Raw genomic sequence first — 26,648 nt, 5'->3', positions numbered from 1 at the left:
CCCTCTGCTCTTCCTTGTCCTGACACGGCCTCTTCAGCTGAAGCATCTTGCGTTAAATTACTAATGAGCAAACTTAAAACAAACTGGAATTAATAAAGTTAGTCAAATTAGTTCTTTCTTGTGAAAGCGCCATTAGAGCAAAGTCCTGCAGCACAGTGGCTCCAAGACACAACAGCAAATCATTAATGGTTACACAATCTTTTCCTTTTCAGCCTTTTTTTTTTTTTTTCCCAAGAAAGGCAGGCTCCAAATATCCAACCCACTGTTGTCCCAGTGAAAAAAGAGAAAGGGGAGGTATATAAGCTGTACGTTGAGTCAGTGCACAGTAGCATCTGTAAGGTGCTCAGTAAAAGTCCTCCCTGAAGCCTCATTTTCTTGGAGAACAAATGAATACAAATTGGCAAAGAAGCAAGAAGCTCTCCCAGCCATGTAGGCTTTAGTTAGCATAGAAGATTAGGCTCTTCATGGCCCACACATCATGACTCAAAGAGACCCTGGCCTGGCTGCAAAACGTGTATAGCCTGCAAACTGTATGAGTTCTGCCAGTATCAAGCATGGGCATGTATCAGGAAGTTTCTTTTTTCCTCTCTTTCTTTCCAGCATCCTGCCGAGGCAGAATTCACTGGGGCAACAACTACGAAACTTAAATGTTAACCTGCCTCACAAAGGCAGATACTGTCTTCTGGACTGGAGTAAGTGGCTGCAGAGAACAAAAGGGCAATTTGTAGTGTATTGGCCACAACAATTGTGACCTAAAAAACAGTCTCAAAACCAAAAAAGAGAACAACCAATATGCCAGGTAAACAGAGTATCCGTTCTCTCAGTTAGATTCCGATTTCAGGGGGTAAATCATACCGCCTAAAACAAGGCAACGTTTTGTACTTGTAAAACCACTGAATGCATCTCCTAGAGATTGCATCCAGAGCAGCAACAAACTCACACTTACGTCTTCCTCAAAAAAACCCCCCAAGCCTCTGAATATACCCTGAGCTGAACTCTGAGAACGTAACAGGTGGGAACAGTTATGTTCAGCATCCTCTTTTAACTAAACATCACTTGTCAGGGGTGTCTATCATAGAAAACGTCTACATCTGGATGAAGAACAGACCTTTGCCCATAACAAGAGAGAAAAGCAGACAGGGCTGGACTGGATCAGCAAACCACAGATAATCACTCCTTACTAACCTGGTAAGAAGGACAGATTTCTTTATTATTTTGCTTGTTAAAATATTACAAGAAAAGGAACAGTAGCTGTAATTTCTAGCTACGTATGAAAAGAAAATGCACCTGCCTTAAGAGGCATTTAAATGTACCTTTTAGCTGGTTGGACACAGGCTTGAGATTGGAACCACTGAAAAGAGAATAAACTTGGAACAACAGCTGTTCTCTGGATAATCTGAAAAATGGGCTCTATCTAGCCCTTGGAATAGGGGTTTATGACAGCCAGGTGTATGCTTCTGGTAGACACAGATAGGCTGGTGTGAAAGACGTAATTCTTGCCACATTCAAACCTTTTAATGGAGGCCACTGCCAGGGAGTACAAATAACAATGCTGAAGTATCTGTTTGGACCAGAATAGCTGATTATGAAATGCTGGCAATGTCTACCTTCAAGAAAATTCAGAAAACAATCATACTCTGGATGTGATTATTTTTCCTCAGCCAGGATTCAAATCAATCTTTGATTAATTTCTCTTATAAATTGCATTCCTAGCATTTCTGCTAGGAAACAATTCACAGCAAGGGCAATGTTTGGAAATTACCATATTGCTATCCCTGTTTTGCAGCTAGGGAATTGAGGCACAGATCAAGGCTGAATGTGTGACTAAGGCCAAACACCAAAAAAAGCCTTTTCAAAGGATCTGTGCTGCTTGAGGTCATACGTGGTCATTCCTTGCAGCACAGGCAAATCCGCCAGTGTCAGCCAGGTGGAAAAGCCAGTAATAGATCAGAAACCCGGCCGTTTGCTCTACACTCTAACTAGTCATGTCTGCAAATGCAAAAAAATAGAAGTATAAATGTTAACTGGCAGCACAAATCCCCATCCATAAAGAGGAGAGCAGGATGGCTGAAACCGGCCTTAGGGCGAGTGCTGTTGGTCAAGTGGAAGGCAGGCAGTTTTCCCAAGTAATAAACCAGCTCTTTGTGGCTGGCACTTTTCAATCCGGGATCCGAATCCCATCCTTCAATTCCTGATTGGGGGAATCCAGAGAAGCAGGTTATAATTTCTGTTAAAATATGAGCCCTCCTTCAAGCGATCACACATGAAGGGGAACAAGCTAGTGTTTCTTGCCCATTAATCTACTCCAGCCTTTGACAACGCACTGGTGACACTCCATCAATCATCTTTCCGTGTGCTGCCACGTAAAAGAGGAAGGGGGAAGGGAGAGGGCGTTCAGCCAGCTGGAGAGAAGCAACACATAAAATAGCTTCAAACCAGAATGATGCAATATCTTCTATTGACTAAAAAAAAAACCCTTAAAAACCTCCTTAACGCAATAAATGCAGCTCAAAATGCTAAGCACAGACAGCAGTGGTATGGCAAAACCAGGCTGAAATTCAAGATGGGTTAGAACGAAAGAGATAGCGTAAGAGTTAGTTGACCTGCGGAGAACTTCGTGAGGCAAAGGAGAAAAGGGTTGCAAAAGCTTCAAAACAGGCATATAACATGAAAAGGCTGACATCGGACAAAACAGACTGTTGGGTGAGATCGAGGATCCCCTCTGTGCTTGGAAGTATGCTTAAGCATACTGTTGAGGGGGAACAGGCAGAATTGATTAGTAATATGCTGAGCTTAGTCAATTTATGTGATGTGGTTCCCACAATCCCAATTGACTGAAGTTCAACAGATCAAGAAATCCCTGTTGTCCTCTGTTCCTTCCACCATCCAAATGGCTCCCTAAGGCTACTAATTAGTGCAAAAGCACTAACTAGTGCATTTCTGAGATGGTATTTTCTGAAATTTTGAGCATGAAACCACTCTAATAATAATAATAATAATATAAAACCTAAAACAAAACAAAGAAGTCCTTTACTGCTGCTTGTTCACAGATGCTGATGAAGTTTCTCAAAACCCACAGCTGAGACTTCAGTTCTCTTTCTGACACAGAGCAAAGCTGATTCTGTGCAACATTCAGCAGCTTCTACTCATCCCAGCCCTTGAGACAACCCCCTGGGTGAGGATCACACCGCATCCTTGGACAGTGGCTTCAGGGCACTGAGCAACTGGCCAAGTTAGTGCTTTGTAGCTCTTTAACCAGAAGACTACACAAACAACAAAGGTCCCTTGGCCAGGCTAGAACAAGTCGCAGATTTCAGTTGCAACCAAGTAAAAGTTATGGTAGTCTCTGAATGGGAACTTATGTATGTGTTTAGCTGCCACCCCTTCCCCCAATATCGTTAACTACAGCCTCAGGGATTATCTTTTGATGTACTTATGGCCCCTCAACCGCAGGCTGAAAAACACTAGTTGGAAAGGGTACGGTTCAAATTCTGGGCTTCACAAAGTTAAAAGCATGCTGGCAGTGACTCTACTTTAGGGGGCTAAAGATTCACACATGTGAATACTTGCAGATGGTAACTGCTACCAGGTGGAAGAAGTTCAACTTCTTGAGCCAGCTGCAGAGAGAGCAGCCGAGGCGCCAGTGCAGGAACTGGTGCAGTTCACGGCTGCATAGTCCAGAAAGGGACTTCTCGAATGTCAAGCAGGTCAATCTTTTCAGGACATACAACATTCAGAAAAAAATACATGAAGATGGCACAGGCCACATTCAGTGGTGCCCCAGACCTGTCGTAGAAATGTACACATTGGCAACCGTGGATGCACCAGAATATTCACTCAGACTAGCACCGTATCCCTGCTGTGCATGGGATGGAGCAGAGTCGCACAGTGGGGGAACGAGGCCAGAGCATGTTTTGGTAGTCAAAACATGGAAATGCAACATTCTTGAATCAATCAAGCCTAAACATAGGACCAGCATGGCCCAGGGTCTGGTGGCTTGAACTCTAGATAAGGAATAAACAATTCTTTGTCCTACCTCTGAGGTGGGGTTTTTTTTTGTCTCGGTCCTTTTATCTATGTCTCTGTGAAAGAGGTATAAGTCAGAAAGTATTCCACATAGAATGCAATATTTGCCTTAAAAATTTCTCCCAGTATCTATTACATGAGACGCAGGGCATTAGATTTCCATTTGAAGTCACATCTATACATAGGTTTTCCAATGATGCGATTGCTTTATATTGTGGTAAGTCCTCACAAAAGAAGAGCCAGCACCAATGCAAGCGTGATTTTCTCTTCAATTTTTTTTCTTTTCAAATAGCATTTCAGTATAAATGTGTTTCTTCTAATGAAGGCTGACTTCAGTGAAGTTCCTGAAAGCAATGCCTGACACAGGGATGTACTGTACATTCAAATCCCAGAGATTGTCTATGATGTGATCAATCCATACTGTGGAGTTTGGTGACCAATTGCTTCAGCTAACTGTGAAACACCACAGGAAAAAATTTGTGGTTACAATAAAAAAAAAAAACATTCCTCAGTCTTGTAGTCCCTTTTAGAAACTGACAGTGTGATTTTGTACAAATAAATAGATAGGAAAAACTGCTTCTGTCATGTAAAGCTACACTCATATAAACTTGCAGTATACGCAGCCATCCTTACTTTCTACACCAACTTTAAAATCTGCAGCTCTGAAGTAAAAAAAATAAAAAAAAAAGGATATTTGGAGCCGTGATATTAATTGAGCATGAAAGTGCAAATAACAGGTCTGTTATTTTAAGATAATACTTCACTTCTTTTAAGGATTCTGCATTAACACCTCTTGATCTATGCCTAAGTAAAAAAAGATAGTTTAATATTAAAGTGATGAAACCCTACCGCTGAGTATCACAGCTTTCATCTTAATTGGCTTATGGTACTGCCAGTTACACTTCAGTTGTTTGCAGGCTTTTAACGTTACAGAAAGCGCACCCCTCTTGCTCTAGAATGAGCTGACAGAATGCTTGCAAAATGGGTAGGGTGACTTTTAATGATGTAAGTGTTTAGTGGTTGATTAGAAGCACTTTGAGGGCTAAATTCTTCTGTGATCAAAAATTTACTTGAACACAAGGTAGTTTCAGCAGGAAAGGAAATGAAATGTCGAACAAATGGTAAGTGATTGCTTCAATTATATTTATTTTTAGTTAATTTTTGAGTGAATGTTAACTACCTTCCTCTACCAGGGTGACAGGAAAGTCCCCCAGCTGAAAGCACCCATGATTTCAGCTCACATCTACTGTTGAATCTGTTCTGTTTTACAGAGCTCCTGCAGGACATGCTCCCCTTGAAAGTCTGCCAGGGTTGAGCTATCGGTGAGAAAGCGCGAGGCACTTCAAGTTAAACAGTACTGTGGATTCACCGCTTTAGCAGACCTGCCTTTTATTAATTCAAACCGCTTGTGCCCAACTGAGACCGCCCAAGGAAATACTAAATTTATTTGTGAAAGCGTCCAAAGACTGATACAGAGAATGTCAATAGTGTGATGTTCCGAGCTTGTTCTATCTTCTCAGCACTGATTCTGCATTAGTTGTGGCCACGGGCAGCACTGGCAGCGGGGGCTCCCACCGCTGCCCACCCCCAGCCCAAGGGAAGCAATGCTGCCTTGCCGGGGGAGCAGCTGTGGCTCATGGGGATGAGCCCCTGAGTGCCTCCAGCTCACAGCTGTGGCACAGGAGCCTGGTGCTTTTCAGCAGTGCTTTTTAGGCTGAAATACTTTTATCCTGAAAACTGGAGAACTCTTTAAACCATGATGGTGAAGTTCTAATTACATACGGTAGTATATATATAGGCTTGGAAACGACTGAACTGCCCCCCTTGGCCCCAAACCTAAGGCAAGTATTACTTTTTCCTCCCTGTAGACGGGGTGCCTACCAATCTGGGGGAGCACCGTCAGTGAAGTAAGTATTCTTCCTGCCAGCCTCCAGTACACGATTTCCATAGCAAAACTACCACTCGCTTCAGCATGATCAGGCATCATCTGATAAGGCAGCTCTGGGACAGGAATAAACCAGTATGTACAGGTAAGGACATAATGAAGGTCTAGGGCACAACTTTCACAAGTCCAGCTGACGCCACAGCCCTAGTGAGTCGCTGGCAGCACTCCTGGCTCTCCTGTCTGCAGGTCCTGCTGTCTCCTAGCAGTGGAGAAAGGAGCCTTCACCTTGAGCAGTGCTCCAGTCCTGATCCCCGAGATAAGCGCTGCCCATTTTAGACCTGGCTGCAGCCCAGGAGGTCAGGGTTTGCCTACGGGATGAAGTGGTTGAGATGTTTTGAAATGGAAGGGAGAAAGAACACATCCCAACAACAGGACAGTTGAATTAAAAAAGGGATTCGCACTGTGGAGAGGGCACATCTGCTATTCAACAGGCTGTGCCTCAGACAATGTTGCTGTCAACCTCACTCCAGAAAGCATCACTTCTTCCCACTCGCTGTTCTCCCCCTGCTATAAACATCCCTCCAGCATCTCAGCACTGTGCCTTGCTGGAACGTAGGGCTGGCTGGCTCGAGATGCTGCTGCTGGGGAAAAAGAGCTGCTGTATGCCACTGCGCTCACTTCAAAGAGAAAGTAATGGCTGCTGGAAAATGCGAGGGGAGACGACCATCAACTGGCAAGAAACACATCAGAGCGTTTGAAGCACTGCGCGGGTATTATCAGTATGCCATTGTCAGAGCTGGAACGATCAGCCAGCCTTGCCCACAGAAATACCGCCTATAGAGAGTGGGGAGCAACATGTTTTTAACTAGTCTTGGCTTTTCTGCACGGACAAATGTAGCAGCCAGCCACCCAGTTCCCTATTTGTATATGCAAAGCATGTGCTCTGCCACTTTCCCGGGCACAATCAATTACACGTACAAAATGCAGGCAGGAAAACCTAGAGGAAGCCTGAGCTCAAAGTTAACGATTACTATTATCTTGTTAAGCATTAAAGATTAACTATGCCAGCGAAAGGATGTGTTATGAAATGTCTTTCCCAGGCTGTAAAGTAAATAGAGGGAGAGTTTTCTGTTAAGTTTTCTTCTTTCATCTCAACGGCTACTCAGAACTTGGAATAATTGTTTAAACTGGTGCTTTTATTTACCATAATACCAAAATGCAGTCCCTTACCACGAGACTACTCATATTTTCATTTGAGATGTCGTGCAGGAACACATGGAAATCTGGTGAAGGCAAACCAATTTTAGAACATATTCCGAGCAATTGTTTTGCAGCGCTGCCCTACAGTATGAAGTCTTTTACTTTTCTTAAATTGCCTAATCAAATGCAGACTCTGTTTCAGTCACGCTAAATTTTCACATAATGGCAGAAAAACACTTCTTTCTAGCCTGGCACCGAGCGGTTGGATCGCATTATTACATTTGCTGCTTTCGTAGTCTCCGAGAGTGTATTTCTAAATGTATGTATATACATATACATGTGTGGAAATGGGGCAGGGAATGGCATGACACGTTGGTGCTGATGCTGTGGGACCCCGAGGACAGTGAAGGGGCAGAGGTCTGTCTCAAGGGTGTCTGCGCTGAAGGTCTTCTCAGAGTACCTGCTGATCAAGAACAGAGGGGTACTGGCGAGAAATTAATTTATTTAAAAATCAAATGTCTTAGTGCAGGATTTGATCCAGTCGATTCCTTGCTCTACAGTCTGCCGAAGTTATTAAACCAGTATAAATGCAGGCAGGTAAATTATACCCATATTGTTGTTAGTTTGGGGTTGGAGGCAGGACTGGTGCAAGGTGCAGCCATGGTTACCCTGCTCTGGGCCCCAAGCTTGACCATGTCCCATGTGTTCTGCATCACAGAACTGCCCACTTCCCATGGGCCAAACGCAACCTGCAGAGCCCACACCCCACACTGTTTGGAACAGGATACAGCCATGCTGGACACCAGCTCTCCGTCCCCTCCGTCTTTCACTTGGGTTACACGATTTCACAATAATGTTCCCCCTGTAAGGCAGGGAAGCATTTGCATCACGTTGCTTTGGCGCTTGGTCTAGTGAGCCACAGAGAAGCTACGGATCAGACCTCTTACAGTGGGGAAAAAAAAAAAAAAGAAATAATAATAAAAAAAACCAGATCAGTAGCATATGGACCGCAAATGCTTGAATCAAGGTCACAGAGAAATCTGTGGTAAATAAGGCAATGAGACTTAGAGTTTTAAAGCTCCACGGTACAGCCTGTCCCATTCTCCACTCCATTCTGGCCTTAGGAAACCCTTGAGACAATTACAATGTTTCCCTAATTCCTTGTGTTATCACTAGTAATATTTGGCCAGTGTAAGAATATGACCAAATAACTACATCTGACCCCCACACTACAGATGTCTGCAGGTCTCTTTTTCCCTCTGCAGCTGCACCAAATACATTTAAGTTTGTGTTGGCATAGGTTGCCATGCAAGGCCACTGTTCTATCATGAGTGGTGCTCGTTACGTTTTTGGCAAGAATTAAAACCTGATGCTTTAGAGGGACGAAAAGCCATAATCCACTCTCACAGTAAAAACCTGTGTAGTGGTATATAAGACAAAAAAAAATTCTATCCATCCCCTTGCAGGCAATCAGCTTAATCCCCAAAGCATGGGATTTGATTACTTTTGTCTGAGGTTATCATTAAGGAAAAAGAACTAAATAATGCTAAAAATATCCACACGGCATTTACTTTATGAAGAAAACATGATTTACTGAGCAAAAACAAATATTGTTTTTTCAGTGTTAATCTTTGATAAACATGTGCTGGGTTAAAGAAAGTGTCGCGGAGAACAGAAGTCCACAAATTAAAAGAAACTGTTCAACTCTGCAAAATTATTTTTCTCTCTTCCTTCCCCCTTATTACTCCTTTCATGAGACACCTGGGGACACTGTTCACACACTGCTGACAGCTTTCACGCCACTGCTTTTCCTCTGTGATCCTTGCGCTCCTCTTCAGCGCTCATCTCCAGGTGGCAACACACAAAAGAGCTGTACTTGCAAGGGGTGCCAGGGCTGGCTCTTGGACAACTGTTGGAAAGCCAGAGGGCTCTCTCCTGCCTTTCTGTTCGGTTGGTTCCCGTTGCTCCCCCAGGACACTGAGCCTCCCTGACCTACCAGGCAGTGATCCGATTCAACACCTGGGTGCTGCACTGCTCTGGGAACAGAGTGCTCACAGGCCTCTCTTTTTTCTAACTACCATTACACTAACAGGCAGGGCCACAGCTCCCTTACTGCCACTGGACTACATTCAAACACTACCTAAAATTTTAATACTGTAGCCCTCACTGAAGCTTTTGTAAATTAAATGCACATTTTTCTTCTCTGTAGTCTCCCAAAACAGGACGGTTACGCAGCCCGATAGGATGCACAAGCGTTCACACAATACGGGGAGGGGGTACTCCAGTGAAAGGATATACAAACAAGGCCTTGAAATATAAGCGTGAAAATTCTCTTTTGTCAGATTTTCATCTGTCATGACAGACACACAGAGATAGCAGTAACACCTTCTGTTGCTGCTGTAGCTGTTGCAGTCCCTGCCCACCACCAGCGCCCACAAACACGCCCGGGAAGCACAGCAGCAGCACTTGAGGGAAATACCTGTAGTTTGGTGCCACAATAAAACCGTGAGGAAGGTCTTACCCAGAGCAGGTGCGAGGTGGTACCTTACTACGGCTCAGGAAAGCAGAGACCAAGCTGTCATGACCATTTGGCATCAGAGAGATAACTACGAGGCTCATGTGAAAAAAAAAAGCCTATTATTGCAGTAATAGCAGAGCTGAGTGACCAGACGATCACCTCATCTCTTCCGAGGTCCCACCCCCACCTCTGGCAGGCAGGCAGCCTGTGAGGCTGGTCCCTGCTGGTCAACCCTTCCACCTCTGTCTTTCCTCCCCAGCTGTTCCTCAGGCACTTGAAGAGCCCCTCACAAGCACCTTCTGCCAATCAACTCCTCATTCTCACCCCAAAGCCTCCTCACAGCTCTCCTTTGCCTCTGAAGCCTACCAGCACGTGTCACCCCTTTCCTTGACACTGTCACTCAGCTCTGTTCAGGTGGCCTGTGTGCGGCTCTCCTGCCTCCAGGCCACTGCCTGACAATACCCATCTGCCATCTCTTTGCTTGAGCCATCCATTGTGAGGAGCAGGATCTATCCTTTTTATTCTGTGTTTATCCAGCGCCTATCGGATTAGAAACCTGGGCTGCGATTTGGCTCTTAGATGCAACGGTTAAAAAAAACCCAACAGCAACAACAAACCTTTTTGCAAGAAGAGTATTTGTGTGCAAATATGACCTCTGTAACGTTGCCAAGGTCAAGCAGACCAAGGCCAATCGGCCGTGTTTGAATATAAATCAAAGCTGTCCAGGGACTGATTTCATTTACAAGGTTTGTAACCATTCTGGACAGAACAAATGTCGCTTGCCTGCTTGAGCTCCTCGCTCCTCCTCTTCAACCACCACTCCTTCGCTCCTCCGCTTCCAGCCAGCTCCTCCCTGCCTGGTAACACCTCCTGACCTCCTTTGCTCTTGAAAGCAAGAGTTCTCTTCTAGCAAGAAAGCTGTGGTTCACACATGACAGACAGCCATGCTAGGCCAATTTATTTAAATTATGCAAAAAATCTCAAGGAGTAAAATTAGAACAGTGCCACGAGTATATCTGCTTGCTGTTTACCTGCCCTTCATAGCACATGTCAGAATTAAAACAATAAATCTTGTAGCAACTTCTTTCCTATTGCATTCAGAGATCTGCAAAACAAACCAAGGAAAGCATCTGTAGCGAGTATTAGAATCTGGGCACAGATCCTGTAAAATCACATGGTTTCCGTTGTGGAACTAAAAAGGCTTCTACAAGAATGTGTGAAATACACAGCCGAAATTCTCCATTTCTTTCTGTGCTCTTTGGCAGTTCGGGTAGCGAAGTTAAAGCAGCAAGTTCTGTTTCTTTAGCTGGTGGCTTTCGGAGCACACCCAGATCTACAAAGTGAAAGAGCTCAGGATTCAGCTAGCAAGCTCCCTCTCGAGTAAGTACGGAGTTAATGTAATCCCACTCCAAACAACAGGTTGCCATCTCCAAACTAAAGCCTTGAAAAGAAAGAGTCCAGCAGTTGTTTGTCGCCTTGTGGGGATGAGGAACATCACAGGCATTTTAGCTCACCTGCAGGTGCTGAGCTGCAGAGGGGCTGGGCAGGGGCGCCAACACTAAAGAAACTTCACATTCTGGATGTTAACTTTAGTTACCATAGCCAGACAATGCTGCCAGTGGTGTGGAAGAAAAAATTGCTGTAGCCAGCTGTGCTGTTCACAGTCGGATGGTTTCTGTGTAGCTCCAAATGGTTATGGAGCCAGTAGCCTGTTGTGGCCAAGGACAGGATGATGGATGGTCTACACACACTGTCCAAGCAGGGAGAATGGCAGAAGTTCACTTCAGGGTTGTTAAAATGCTAATCTGGGTTAGTTAACAAAAGCCGAATGGAACAGAAGTGCTAGGGAAATAAACACTACTCATACGTTATATATGTGCACTACAGATTTGATCTCTGTGATTAACACAAACATCTGACTTTGGAAGTGGGACAATTCAACAGTCTTCCTGTCTGAATAAACTGAATCAACTTCTGATATTAGCTGTACTGTAATTACTGACAAACCACGACGAGAGAAAGTGGGCTACGGCAGACAACACACAGAGCTCCGGAAAAAAGCATCCAAAGGGCAATAATATGATTTTCACTGCACACCTCTTCCATGTGACATGGGAACAAATCAGAACGTACTTTCTTTTGAACTGAAGGTTGGCAGCTATTCACAGAACAAGTAACAACTTAATAAAATTGCTTAGATGGATTTTAAGGGTAACTGCAGTAGCTTATCCGACGCATAAGAAAAGAGATCATCTGTTCTAACAGCATTTTTGACGAAAGCAACATTTGAACTGTTCTAATTACATACAAAGCTGCTAAGACTGAAAATAACTTGTCCTACCCAATGCAAGCAATATGCCTTCCATCTTTTCTTAATTACTTGTGAAGCAAATGATTAGTTTTTCCAATAGAAACACATTATTTTTTTTTAACTGGAATATAGGTATGTTTAACACATGAATATGTAATCAACCACCATCTCCTCTGTTCTGCAGGCAAAGAAAACACGTACTGTATTCCTTGAGAAACACTAGAGACTGCCACATAAGCAAGCTCAACATCAGTTTATAGGAGCCCATGAGCTGTTGATGCAATCGTTCCCTTTGTCTTACAAAGAAAGACAAGAACTGAAACAGTCTCTCATATCACTTGTACGACACTTGATGAAAACTGACCGTATTCAACATACAATCTCCACCTGACCTCAGATTTCAATTTTCTCTTTTCTTTATTCCCCAGAAGGAAGCATAACCAAAACATTTCAACATTTCTATACAGGTCCTGTCCAGCTAACCAGGCTTCAAGGGATTCTGAATCCTGTGTTGAGTGCAATAATGTTTGTAAAAGAATTTAAACCCCATAAAAATCAAGAGCTGCAACCCATGTGTGACTGACTGTAGTAGGAGCGGAATATATGTTATTACAAACGCCTAATATATGCTCTGAAGAGAGCTTCTATGACATATTTTTCTTTACCTTCACATATCTTATATGACAGGGCCAATCAAATTGAAGACATATTTAGTCAGAATTAATTGCATATGTAATTAATCATTCTATCTAAATATACGCTCTTCGTAAGCCTACACCAAACTTAAGGCGACTCCAAGGGCTAAAGTATCCGCTCTAATAGTTGGCTCAGATCAGCCATACAAAAAGGGGTAGAAACGTTCAGATGGTGATGGTCCATCTCAAAGGGCGAGAGAGGCTGGGGGGAAAAAACCTGCAGCCCTACAGCTGGTTTGTAGAGCTTTGACAGGGCCATCACTGTATTCCTGGCACACACTCCTGCATCACACAAAGCACGTTTAGAAGATGATGTTATCTTTGTTGCATCTTGACCATAAATGAGAACAGGTAAGTAGTGACAGAGTGCAGAACGTGAGGGAGGAAGGCAGCTGTTCACTGTATACTAAAGGTGCAGATGAAAGTGAGAAGCCAGTTAAATAAACTAATTTAGAGCCCCTGGGTTATACTTTTTGGCTGTCCTTTCGACAACAAATCCAAGCTACATAATTCAGAATGCTAATAATTCCCACTAAAAACTTTTTCTTCCTGTTTTTTTAAAACATTTGAGCTTTATATTAGTCAGTATAAAAAGTATTAAAGTCCATGATTATATAAAAAAGAAACCAGAGCACTCAACTGCTCGCTTGTATTTATCTAAGCCAGAGTAAATGTTTATACAATATCTGCCAACATAACAAAATATGCCTGTCACTTACTACATTAAACATGATTACGTACAGCTTAATTTACTGAATAGTAACTTAAGTAGGTTTTAGAGGTGCATAGAATTTTACAGCGTGAATAAAGCAGGAAAAACGTCTATTCTCTTCTGCCACAAAAGTGATTGCAAAGCTTTACAATGAGCTTCCTGTTGGTCTTGGAAAAAGGAGGGAACCTCAGAAAATTCTCTGTGAAAGTATTTGTATGTGAGAGCAATAGACCAACAGCAAAAGCCTCCAAGACAGTAGGAAGCTGTTCCTTCAAATAATATTTAAGCGAAATAATAAACATTATTAAAGGCAGACTAACAGCTCAGATCACAAAAGGCATCTCAATAAAGATACACGTTATTCCCCCCGAAAGGAAATAACCGGGGAGGGGGAAAAAAGAAAAGCCACACATTTACAGAGCAGGGAACAGTATTTTGGAGGAAGTTTGCTGTAATTCCTGCACATTATGTGTGAAGCGTGTGCGTGTGTGTGTACACGGATAAGCTACAATACCATCTGCACAGCAAGTGCCACATATGTGAGTATTATGAACCATCATCGCTGCTGCTCTGCTCAAGACTAAATGTATTCCAAGCCACACACACATACAAATTACTTTACACACTGAGGGCCGAATTCTGCTCGAATTACTCCAGAGCCAACGCCTGTGATACAGCCATAATCCTGACCAGAAGTAAGAAACAACTTAAGAGATGGGCAGAAACCCACTCCTTTAAGACTAAGCTGTATTCACCCTAACGAGGGGGATCTCCACCGGAACGACGGTGTTTTCAGTACATCAACCTAAATCACACTTAATCGCGGTCTTCAACGCACGAGATAAAGCACAATGACAACCATAAACCCCCCAACGACCCTCTAAAGCACCAGCAGAACGCGTACCCACCCAGAAATATCTCCTGACCTTTCATTTCCAGCCGGCGCTTATAAATAATGAAGAAGCCTTTAAACCCTTGCTAATTACTCCCCGAAAGCAGCCGTCTCTGTTTCTGCACCGCCGAAACATCCCCCCCACCCCCCAAAAAAGAAAAGTTTCTCCGCACCTGAGCATGGTTTTCCGCGGGAGGCGAGGAGCGACCCTGCCTCTCTCTGCGCGGCGACAATTCACAACCGACTCGACTTATTTGTTTCCATCCATAATTGATGGGGGAGCTGGAAACACAGCTCCCTCTGCCTTCCCAGCGCCCGGCTGCTGCCGGCGAGCCCGTAAATCACGCCGAGACCGGCTCAGCCCCAAGACTCACCCCGGGGGGAGCTTTTGCCGGGGATAAAGGAAAGGAGGAGCGACCCCGCTGCTCTCGCCGCGGCTCCGTACCTGGCGCTGCCCGCGGCCGCCGCCCGCCGGCGGGGCTGCCTCCTCCGCCGCCTCCTGCCGGCCCCGCCGGGCGCCCCATCCCGGCTCTGCGCTCGGATCCAGCGGGGGAGGGAACCCCGCAGAGCCCACCCCTTCCCGCCTGCCTTTTTTTTTTTCTTTCTCCCCCCCTCCACCTTTTTCTCCCTCTCCCTCCCCTTTCGCTTTAATGCATTTATTCTCGCTCCGCCCCCGCCGCGCACGCACCGCAAACAACTTTTCGGTGCCCCCTCCCGCTGCCCCAACGCGGCCCCACCGCAACGAACCGACCCCCCCCCCCCCCCCCCCCGCCACGGCAAACTTCGCCTGTAGTTTCCTCCCTCCCAACCCCGCAGTAACTCTGTTCATGCCCCCCCCGCCCCCCCCCCCCCCCGCCCATAACATGCCACCCCACCGCACCGCAGCCCACGGCATCCCATCCCATAACATCCCACCGCACCCCATCCCCATCGCATCCCGCCTCACTGCACCCCATCCCCACCGCATCCCATCCCATAACATCCCACTGCACCCCACCGCATCCCATCCCATAACATCCCACCGCACCCCATCGCATCGCACCCCATCCCCACCGCATCCCATCCCATAACATCCCACTGCACCCCATCGCATCCCATCCCAACATCCAACTGCACCCCATCGCATCGCACCCCACCGCATCCCATCCCAACATCCAACTGCACCCCATCGCATCGCACCCCACTGCATCCCATCCCATAACATCCCACCGCACCCCATCCCCACCGCATCCCGCCCCACTGCATCCCACCCCATCGCATCCCACTGCACCCCACCGCACCGCACCCCACCGCATCCCATCTCCATCACATCCCGCCCCACTGCACCCCATCCCCACCCCATCCCACCCCACCGCATCCCATCCCACCTCCCCTTCAGCTCCAGCCCCGCAGCCGCGGAGGTGAAGGGATGGGGCGAAGCCACCGAGAGGCGTTGTGGGGTTTGGGTTTGGTTTTTTTTTTCTCATCGCCGGAAATTCTCATTTCTGCTTCGAAAGACAGAGCAAAAAAAAGTGGGAGCAGCGCGATCCGCAGGCTAATGTGGCAGAAGAGAACTTCGCGTGTGGGGTGGTGGGGGGATGTCCTTGAAATGACATGTTTTTATGTGCCTGTCCACCCCACCCCCACCCCCCAGATATTCCAGAAACAAAAGGGTTTAATCCCATAAATGAAGTCCAGGAAATAGCTGTCACTAATTAATTTTTCTTCACATGAAAGACAAATTAATTAAGGCTTAAAGTGCCACGAAATATTCTGGATGGCCCCTACAAGAGGAAAAGAAAAAAAAAAAAAAAGGATTACTCGCCAAACTGTATCATCTGTGCTTGTTTGGTGGGAAATCAGAAACAATCTGAGTAAGAATAATTTAGGGATTGGGGAAACATCTCTGTCACCCACATGAAACCCTGCGATTCCTGCCCGTCAGCTGTGCGCTGCCTCCACAGCGAGTCCTTGCGCAGGTCGCTCCCCACAGCCCTTCGTCCCTCTGGAAGACGAGAGCTTGATCCTCCCAAGCAATATTTTAGGCTGATCCAGCAGGTTTTTACGCACGCACCACTCGCAGCGGGAGCGTTGCCTCTTGAGAACTGATTCATCTAAGCAAGGGCGCCGGGATTTGGCCCATAGTAAATTCTCTTTAGAGATGGTGCCAACAAAATCTCTCAGCCATGGGAATAGGACGTTTTTGGCAACTCAGTCCTTGGCTGGCTGGCTCTGATGTTTCCTAGTGGTGACAGGCTAAAGGCGAGATCATTATGGGCTTCCTCACAGCAAACACAGCACGGCTATGTTGCACCCCAGGAGCTTGTGTCTGGTTAAAGGTGTTAAGGACATTATTTTCGCTTTCTCAGGAACAGCCTTAATCTGAAAATCATCAAAATTTGCACAGTGCATGAAAACGCCGCGCGACAGACTGCTCGCTGGGTTAGGAATCAAATTGCAACCTGAGGACAAAAAAAAAGCTAAGCACGCCTCAAAGAGAGGATTCAGTTCACAGAATAGCTCTGTGCCTCTTTCTCTGAAGTCAAACACTCGGGGCAGACCCACTGTGTGTGGATTTCCAGAGGGTTCGGGTACCTCGTTGCAAGCTACCCACACCAGGGCATAAGAAACGCGGGATTTGCTTCTTGGATTTTTAGATGCCTGATGGTGGTGGCAGCCAGAAAAAAACACAGTCCTAGAAAAACCACCCATATTTTCCTTCGATACATCCTTTTTGTGACTGGCAGGTAGAAATTACTCAGCAATGTTGCTCGATCATCCCTGCAGTGGGGGCGCTGGGCGCAAGGCACAGCCTCTGGCACCTGCTTGCGCTGTTGCTGCTCAGTCTCCTCTGCTCTGAGAAGATCTGCTGTGGGAAAGGACCATTCTTCCCACTTATACATCCTGGCCACAAGCTGATTCAAGGCTTCCATGTATCAGGCTGAGAGATTAATATGGTTTAAATCTCCTTCTGCTTCAATTAAGCAGATGACACGATATTGAGAATCGGATCACATTCCTGTAGGGCAAAGGGTTTCAGTTTGAAGGACAGCATTTTAGAGGATTTTGGTATAGCCAAGAATAATATCTTGTGTCTACACTTAAGTAAGGTAGTTTATTATAGTTTCAAAATTTGCTGCATGGCTAGAAGCCACTTTATGTAAGGATTTAAAGTCCATGCACTTACAGTATGTGTGCAGTCAGGGAATTACATGGCCACAGGTTTTTAAACACAAATATATGCAGGCTCCTATTGATATGATAAACTATCAGTAACATGTGCTGCAAAGCTTCTTAAATCCTCATTGACACAACAGACCACTATTGTGTCAATAGCGGGCAGATTAATGGGGTATTGTCAGGCTATTTTAGGCCTTAGCTTTCATTTATCCTAAAACTTGTTCTTCATTGTAACTCTTAACCTTTGGATTCTGCCAACACATTTCTTGTCACAAATATACTAAAGGAATTAAAAGAAACCTGGCTTTTAAATGTTAATTATCCTTAGAATGATTGATTTGTAAAAGAAACACATCAGCAGAATCCGTAAGTACAGAAGCACAATAAAATGGACTGAGTGTCAGCCCAAGAGACAGGAATGCCTGAGCACCAGCGCTGGCTCCAATGTGTGTGAGATGGTAATGAGAACACTTACTCGCCTTATCTCACAGGTATAGTTTATGGATTATTCCTATTGTCTAAAGGACTTTTCACTCTCCAAGTGTTTTACAGACTCAAGCAACACTTGTTCACGAATTTGAAAATGTAAGGAAAATATTCAAAATTTACATACAGATAAAAGAACCACCATCTGTTAGAACAAATTGAGTTTTTGCTTCATTAAAATACAGATAACACTAAACTAATATGTGTTTAAACCAGATATTTCATTGTGCTTGAACGCCTCTGTTGGGTTTATAACCAAAGCTGAATTGATTTCAACAAGCAGAAGCATTAATTAAAATAACTGCTTCAGCCACATGGTGATTTGGTAAGAAAATGCAAGTGGACACAGCGCAGGGCAATCTGCACATTTGGGAAACCGACAGCAGAGCACGGTTGCCCAGGAAAGTTCAAATAGTGCTCAAATAGTGCATCCCTAGGAAATACCAAGTATTGAGGAAAATAGTATTGATGGTTTCTTTCTGCCTGAGCCAAAGCTGAATCAGTGACTCAGCAAAGTAACGCACAGATGCAATGGGCTCTGAATGAAATGCGAAACATATATTTTGAGGACATGTTCATTTAAGCTGTGTCATTTCCAATAAACTCAGCAAATGTCAGTTACAGAAGGACGGTCTAATCACAGCAGTGCCAAGATGTGATGATCTGATATCCTAAGAGTCATTCTATTTCAGCCAAATATTTTCATCCTCCCTTCTCTTTTAATTCCTCCAAAAATGCACCACATTTCAGCAACGCACACAGACTTCTGCCCATTCCTGGCCTTGCATAGAGGAACCAGCAGGTAATTTAATATGGATAAGATACATAATTTCCGATGAAGCAGACATGCACAATTTTCATATTCACTGTCCTTAAATCTAAGTTGCAAACTGCGGATGTTATGACTTACCTTGACTGTAATTAAGTTTGATAATAAAAAAGAACAGGATTTATTTATTATGAGTGCATAAAACTAGTTGGACAATTTAAGGTGCTGTTCAATGAGTAATGCTCCCATAGCAGGGGTAAATATTAGTCTGCCCAATAATATTAGTTTCTATTAACAACCTAGAAATGTTATTTTCATATACCTCTGGTTTTATGTGCCTTCTCATTATCTGGGGAGTCATTGCACAGGGCAGGGCAGGCCTGTAGAATATGTGAATAAATGCAGAATAATTTTCAAGAAAAACAGGCTTTTCATCCCTATATATTGGCGAAGAATCCTGTCCTTTGTATCTTTAAGAGCATAAATGTAGAAAATAGGAATCTCGACCTATAGTGCTTCACAGCACTTCACCAGAACAGGGTTAAAGCTACATAAGCTGAAACTGATAGCTCATTATGGTATTCCACCACCTTGGCCTCACAAGGCAGAATTTTGCTCTGTGTTAGATGGATGGCCACTGTTCCTGGCTTTAGCATCCAGTCTCCGCGATCCCTTACTGCAGTTATTACCCTATTTGTAGCCACTTATTTACCCCCACTCTCGGTGTTTCAGATCCCAAGAAGATGGGTCTTTAATCTGGCTGGAGTGCATTTAGATCTTATCCCTGTTCAATCACCCTAAACCTCGTTGCCTGGAGAAATATGGGTGAAAATCCCAGTGTTTGGCTGGCAAAGCACTGAAACCGAGACAACCATTTTCCTTCTCCGAGTCCTGAGCTTCTAGCAGCATCAACACAAGTCAGGAGTGAGACGTTTCAGAACATTGTCGCTCATGATTTACACCAATAGGCTAAAAATAGCAAATTGCTAATATAACAAGCCTGTGCTAGGTTGATACAGACAAATAATTGGTTATAAGTCAAGTACTGTATAAAGAGTGGTAAGTTTAAGAAAACACATTGTAATTTTATCCCTGAAAATAGTATCCAATTCAAGTAGCAAGTAAGCCTAGTTCTTTATAACTCTTAAAGCAAATAATTTTCTCCTGTTCTCCAAATGATGTGAAACCCTTCTTTTCACCCTTGTCAGTTATCAGAAAATTATAGGAGGTGCTTTTAAGTGATTGTTTTCATAAAATATAGGAAGACACAAGACCGTTTCAATACTTTCTTTTAGCATCTTCTTGCCTTCTGTGCTAAGAGTTGCTCTTAAAGTATTTCTGACTATCAAAACCTTAATTTAGCATTACTCTATCCTTTTTTTACATCTTTCTAATCTGCCTTCTCATATAGAGGGATGCGTAGAAATCTCAGGTGGGATGCCCGTCACTTGAAGGCTCAGTGATGATTTTCTACTAACATTGATACGCTGCGCATCCAAACTTGGCAACTTTATCCTGGCTCCGTATCAGCATCTGCATATGCTTCCACTCCCCTCTTTTATCTTTCTGGCTGGTGTAAGGAATGGGTCCATATTGCTATTCCATGCCCACTCCTGATCCCCTGACATCGGTTTACCTTGAGAGGCGTACAGAATAGCATCTATATTGAATATTTAAGTGATAAATCTAATAGTTGCTCTCAGTTCTTACTTGGGCAAAAGTCTGGCTGCAAAGCAATATACTGGCTCTTCAATTCTCCCATCTGCCTCCGGGGAGGTACATGGGCCAGTAATTAATAAGAATAATTGGAAAAGAAATATTTTTTTTTTAATGCTTTGGCATTATACTGTACGGGTCAGCCAGCGGTACCACGTGGGCTCCTGCGCGGATGAACCCGAGGCAGTAGAAGGCCAGAAATTCCTCCTCTGCTGAGCCTGTGGGGCTGGCAGAGAGAACCCCGCGTCAGCAAAGATGGAAAAGACATATGTTGTAATATGTTGCCCTGTGTATTTTACTACTTGAAATGTGCTTAGAGTGAAATCTAGATGACTGTATGTCAAAGCTAATAAAAGGGATTCAAGCAATAAACATAAATGGGCACAGTCTTGTAAAACTGGTCTTGCCTGCCTGCAAGCTCCTCATCAGACCTAACTTTGGAAAAACAACTCTTTCAGGTTAACAATTCTGGCCATGGCACTTTCCTGCAAAGATCATTGCTATAGTAAAATGTGATTAATTCCTGGTCCTTGCAAAAGAATAATCTTGTAAAAAAAAATCTCAGAGAGGGACAGCTGAACAGGGCAGAGAGCTGGAAACAGAAAAGCCAAGCAGAAGGCATTGCCATGGTGCCCTTTGTGGCCAAGTATAGAGTGGTAGGTGTTGCTAACTCCTCTCAGCGCTTTAAATGTCTACAGGAATCATTAAAAACAAGAAAACACCATTTTCTGTAAAATGATTAGCTTTTCAGTTAGGTATATTACATCACCTATCATTTGATGGGGAATTCATTTCAAACATCTAAGGTAGTATCAGCAAAACACTGTAATTAGATTTAATGGCATACTTGCAAGATTAATAGGCGATCTTTGCAGCCTACAATTCTAATTTCCAAAATTTCATTTGTCATACTGCTACTCAGCCAGTACAGATTCACCATCCGCAGTGTTTAGTTACACTTTTCCTCACTTGCAGTAAAATCTGCTGCCTTTTTTCAGGCATAGACAGCTGAAAAGACCTATTAGTAACAAATCTACGTTCATGGTGTATAATCACAGGATGACAAGACACTTAATGTTATCTATTTTCATTATATATAGCAACTTCTGCTACACAAAATCACTTTTCAGTCCCATTTTAGGGGATTACCTAATCCTGTAATTGATTCTGTGTGGTGAGTCCCCCTTGTCCTATGGAGACCCAGTGACCTTCGGAACAGGAACAGGCCTGAAAACGTTCCATTATTTCACTGTTATTTATGTGTAAATTACAAGATAATTCAGGATGGGAACAGACGATAATTTAATCTTTTTATTTACCTCACTGGGCTCAGATTTTAAGTGTTTTATGCCCAGAAGAAAAATTGCTCCCTATCAGTACGAATGACCAAAGACAAGACTGATGTTTTCTTTAAGGCAAATAAAATATTCCCTTAGAAGTTTAGCCAATCATAAAGGTTCCCAAACAGCTCAGGGCTACAGTAAAGCTACTATCTACTGTAACTGTCACATCCCAAAACTTGCAGTTAAGGGGTGAGGCAATTGCTCACTGGTTATAAATACCAGCGGATTGGTTTATCTGTAGATTAGTATCATGTTACTCATTCCAGAGTCCATATAATCCAACACGACTCAGCTTGGCTTCATATACCAACAATCACATCCTGCACAAAGGTGAGTCCACAGGTACCGGCTGATGACATTTCGTGGCTAAGGAGGTTTCACTGTTACAGAAAACAAGCAAATAGACATGCATGAGTGTACAGACTCACACAGACACATCCAGACACACATAAACCTTGCTCCTACGCTATCCCACTAAATATAACTCCATGGATTAAAGCCCTAAATATGACTCTAAGAATGCAGTTCAGTGCAGTCTGACTCTCCCTTGGGTAAGCCTGAGGTAGCTCCTTGGGCTATCGGAGCTAAGCAGCTGCCCAGCCTAACGCTGACTCAGGAGCCAAAGACCTCATCTGAGTGACAGCAAAGCAGTTGTGAAGGATCAGACAGACATTATTCACGGCTGATGTAGGGAGAGTGCTCAGAAAACAGTTGATACCACTATTTGCTAAGAATAGAAAGGTAAACAAACTGCTTTTAAATTTGTGTCTGCTTGAATTCTGAAATAAAGCCTTACCGCATTTCTCCAGTGCATTCTTATCCAGGAAGAGGGTAGACTCTCATCCTAGGTTTGAAGAAAGATGATCAAACTATTTACTTTTATCTCTGTGACACATACAGAAAGTTCATAGCCCACATATAATCAGTAATGACAGGAGCTGCTGCCTTTGGCATGTTAACTTGAGTTTCTGTTTAGCGTATGCCCCTTGACATCTCAGAATCCGACTTTAGCCTTTGTTGAACAGAGACATAGGTGGATACTTTTAATTATTTTACAAAACTTATGGCCTTATCTAATATTACAGTTTGCTTGAAAAAAATGACTTCTAGCTTTGTTGAACCTCTGTGTTCCTTCTTGTGTGCTGGCTGCGGGCTGCAAAACCCTTTCTACTGAGCAGTGATAACAGAGCTGTCCATGAAAGGTTTTTTTTCTCTGCTCTGTGCTTTGCAGGTTAGTGCAGAAGAAAAATTTCTACTTACAGAAGAAGAGTGAGTACAAACAATTATTATTCTCTATATACCAAAGTATCAAAAGTAAGAGGTGAAAGTAAGTGCAGGCGGCTTTGATCCTTTGGAGTTACTGCTGCTCCTCCCCCCTCATTAACATTTGAAATGGTGCACATTGTTTGAGAGCTCATATTGCTGATCCTGGGACACACCTTACTACTTACTTCTCCTTGGTGGGTGCAAGATGACATATTTTCACCTTTGAGGTGACAGTAGGTGAGGATGAGCTAGGTAGCCCATTCCATCCGTACATTGTTTGGCTGATCACAGTCTGCCAGCTGCCTGTATGACTGTGCATGTCAGCCCACTAATCTTGAGTGATGCAAAGCTCCACGGAGTCTGGGGAAATACCATTGTCTGTGACAAGTCATGCAGGAAACAGTCATGCAAAGGAGCTGTCAGGGAGGAGGCTTGGTCTGGAAGAGGAGGGTGTGTGGGGTCAAAAGTGTAGAAAGCACTTTGGATCCAAGGCAATATAAATTAGCAGTGGCACCTATTCTACCCCAGAAAACCTACTATTTGCAGCACATACTGCTGCGCATATTTTGCACATCGCAAAAATATACAACAAAGAAGCAACCAGTGGTCATCAAACTATTACTAAGTCCTCTGGACCGTGCTTGACTTGGAAAAACAGGCTCAGGTAAGAATGCCAAGACTATTATCTGTCGTGGCTCGAAAAAAAGTAAGCCATGACATCTCCATTCTTGGCAAAGCACAGAGGCTGCTGCAGGCACTCTGTTCCCTCTGCTGCTTGGAGTGATGCAGTCATAGCTGCTGTGGCTGTTAGCTACAGACCTCCTTTTCCTGTGTCTTTATGGATAAGAGGAAGGCACACGAAGTAATTCTCTCTCTGGGAAGCAATGGAAGAAACAGTATTTGTGGCTCCAGCCAAAGTTTTCCAGCTCCTTTTATAAATTTGACTTCTTTTAATTAGTTGCATAACAAGATGCCAGGATTTTAGCAGCCGTGTTATAGGAAATAAATCATTTTATAATAAAGCCTCTACTGTCCAGTAGCCAAAGATAACTATAGGGTATTCTTAGCTTTTATATCAAAATCTGTTTCAGACTTGGGTATTTTGTCTGAGTACTTCAGATGCTGCCTGAATAATTTCTGTGTCCAGGAGAATCTCAGTCATTGTTTACTTTGTGCATACGTACTTCGCATGCTGGCAGAGAATGCCTAGTTGGTCCTTTCTCTCCCTGTCATCGTTAGCCATGTATGTGCATCAGGCCAAGAGCTCACCACTAAACCAGAGAGGAATGGAAAGGTCTCCACCTCGTTGTGTAGCCAGACTGTACAGAAACACTGTCCAGATGAGGTACAGAGAACCCAGCTGCGTCACACACAGGCTTAGCTGGCACCTTGCCACCTGGCAAGTTCCCCTGCACTGCCCCGGGCTCCAAGGGCACTGCCAGGTAGGACAGCACTTTGTCCTGGCAGAGTGATGAAGGAAGGAGTAGAGATGGGGGAAGACAGTGGACGCAGAGAGGGAAGAAAGGAGACTGTCCAATGCTGAGCCAGGTGGCAGATGATTTTGCGAGCAGGTCAGAGCCATGGGCAAGCTCAGACTCCCATCACATCACATTGCCAGGACTGAAGCTCAGGTGAGCTCTGGACAGGTCAGAAGAGGGACAGCCTGTGTTGCTCCTTGCTGCAGACCCAAGCGAGTAACTGTCTGCAAGGTGGATCATGTATCACTTCTGCCCATCACTAATGTTATGGCACTGATGTCAGGCTGACGATTTAGATTCAAAATCCTTCCTAGAAGGATCAGGATAGCACGTGTGCATGTGTTCCTGGGGCTGCTGACCATCTGGGCTGCTCTGAAAGCTGTGTGGTTTTACACCCTGCCCACGTTTCAGGGATCCTGTATCCAGAACGTCACCAGGGAGAGCTGCATGAGTTAACTTGCTCCCCGATCTACACCCCTTCATGGACTTTCGACAGAGCCAAAGTCTATGTTTTCCCTAGGATCTTCAAAACCCTGATGACAGAAAGTCTGTTGATTTCTGCTGGAATTGCGTGTAGATCCCTCTTTTCTCTCAGTTGCCAAAGGAAAAAATGTGAACTATATTTTTCAAATGTCATCCTGGAGAGCCAACCCTCAAACTCTTCCTCATACATAAAATGTCCTGGCAGGATTACCATATAATATCCATTGAAGCAATGGAAAATATCAAAGGATCATGGTTTAAAATTAAAAAAGCACCCTTTCTTGTCTCAAAAGCAATATACACTGTTCCTCTTACTCCTTTTCATTTCTCATCTGCAAATTGCCATGCAGTTTGGTCAAATGGGATTAAGTAACCACAATAAACATACCCATGCGAGGCCGGTAACTGCAAATGGAAGCAATCACTTTACTTTTTAGCTCAAACCTTCTGTTACTGTAGCAAATGGGATTTTTTTTTTTTTTTTTTTTTTTTTTGCAGCTGACTAACAGAAGCCGATTTAGGCCCTTTGCACTTGCTGCCAGCAAGTGTTCCCACTCCAAAAATAGCTTATTGAAGACAGAAGTGTCAGTTGCTGTCTTCAACAGGCTGCTTTCTAAACCCATTGTTAGTAGGCACCTACTTCAGATAAAACCTGGCACGTCACCACGTCGGTGGGCAAAGCGCCACCCTAACAGACGGGCAGTGCCCAGGCTGTGACAGTTATTCAGTCTAATATATATCAACCTTGAGTAACAAGGTTGTATTCCTATCTGAGAGCATCAAAGCCTGTAGCCGTGCTCTACCATAACCCGTCCCCTTCCATGCATTGCTGTCCAATAACATCTACGGAGTATTTAAAATGTTTCTATTTAAGCCCATACTGCTCTGCTCAACTGAGCACCAGGTTTAATGGTTGAGCCTGGTCTGTCGTGATCTGCAATGAAGTTATGGGCAGGACCACGTGAGCAGCAATTTTCTTTCCGTGCTTTACTCCTCACTGTGGTGTTTCCCAGCAAATATGTAGGAAAACACTTTAGGATGCTGTAGTCATGACAAAAACTTTCAGAAATACCTCGACAGCTGTGGGAACAGCGAGGAACCACAATGTAGGTATGTTTGGCTGTAGGAGTCAGCACAGCGCTAATCTCAGCGCTCAGGTCTCCCTATATAAACATAAATATAAACATATATATAAACATATATATAAACATATGCCCAAGCAATGATGCTGGGAAGAGCAGTCAGCTCTCATTTTGTACTAGTCTCACAAATCCCCATCCTCTCAAGTGCATCACGAGAGCATCAGGCCTCGATGAACTGGGATTCATATACTACAGCCTCATGAGACTAACACGACAAAGAAACCTCCACCTTTTGATGCGCCTGTTGCAAAAAACCCTCAGCTTTGTAGTGAAACACCAGTCTGCGTATTGGAGACTTTATCTAGGCTCTTCTGTAGTACCTATTTGTATTAAACGTGTTACAGAGAGCCCTAAATTAATGCATGTAAAACTATATCTGAGTCTTTTCAAAATCCCCCCTTCTATGTCCCATGAAGCTATTAGTTTAGCTATCACTAGGTATTAAAATTTAAAAGGGTCACTAAATGCATACTGCTAGAAGGAAACAACATTAGTTACACATTACCAGAACAAAACTAAATTAAGAAACAGCTCATTTCCTTTGTACCATCAATATTTTACTCAGCT

The 26,648-nt window shown here is 44.0% G+C and overlaps 1 protein-coding gene across 5 annotated transcripts in view; it reads right to left on the bottom strand.

Annotated features, from left to right (window-relative positions):
• Positions 1 to 26,648, bottom strand: part of SEMA6D (semaphorin 6D) — a 136,441-nt gene that overhangs the window by 16,585 nt on the left and 93,208 nt on the right. The window contains exon 1 of one of the 5 annotated variants that reach the window (XM_054077356.1): positions 14,685 to 14,815. The exons of 1 other annotated variant lie outside the window; for it this stretch is intronic. The gene's annotated coding sequence lies outside the window, so the exon portion shown is untranslated. 3 more of the 5 variants (XM_054077358.1, XM_054077355.1, XM_054077359.1) reach the window with 3 other exon arrangements.

Source organism: Cuculus canorus, chromosome 12 (genome assembly GCF_017976375.1).
Source record: "Cuculus canorus isolate bCucCan1 chromosome 12, bCucCan1.pri, whole genome shotgun sequence".
Lineage (NCBI taxonomy): Eukaryota > Metazoa > Chordata > Aves > Cuculiformes > Cuculidae > Cuculus > Cuculus canorus.
Note: the sequence above shows the minus strand (reverse complement) of the source record. Positions and strands in the feature narration are given on the sequence as shown.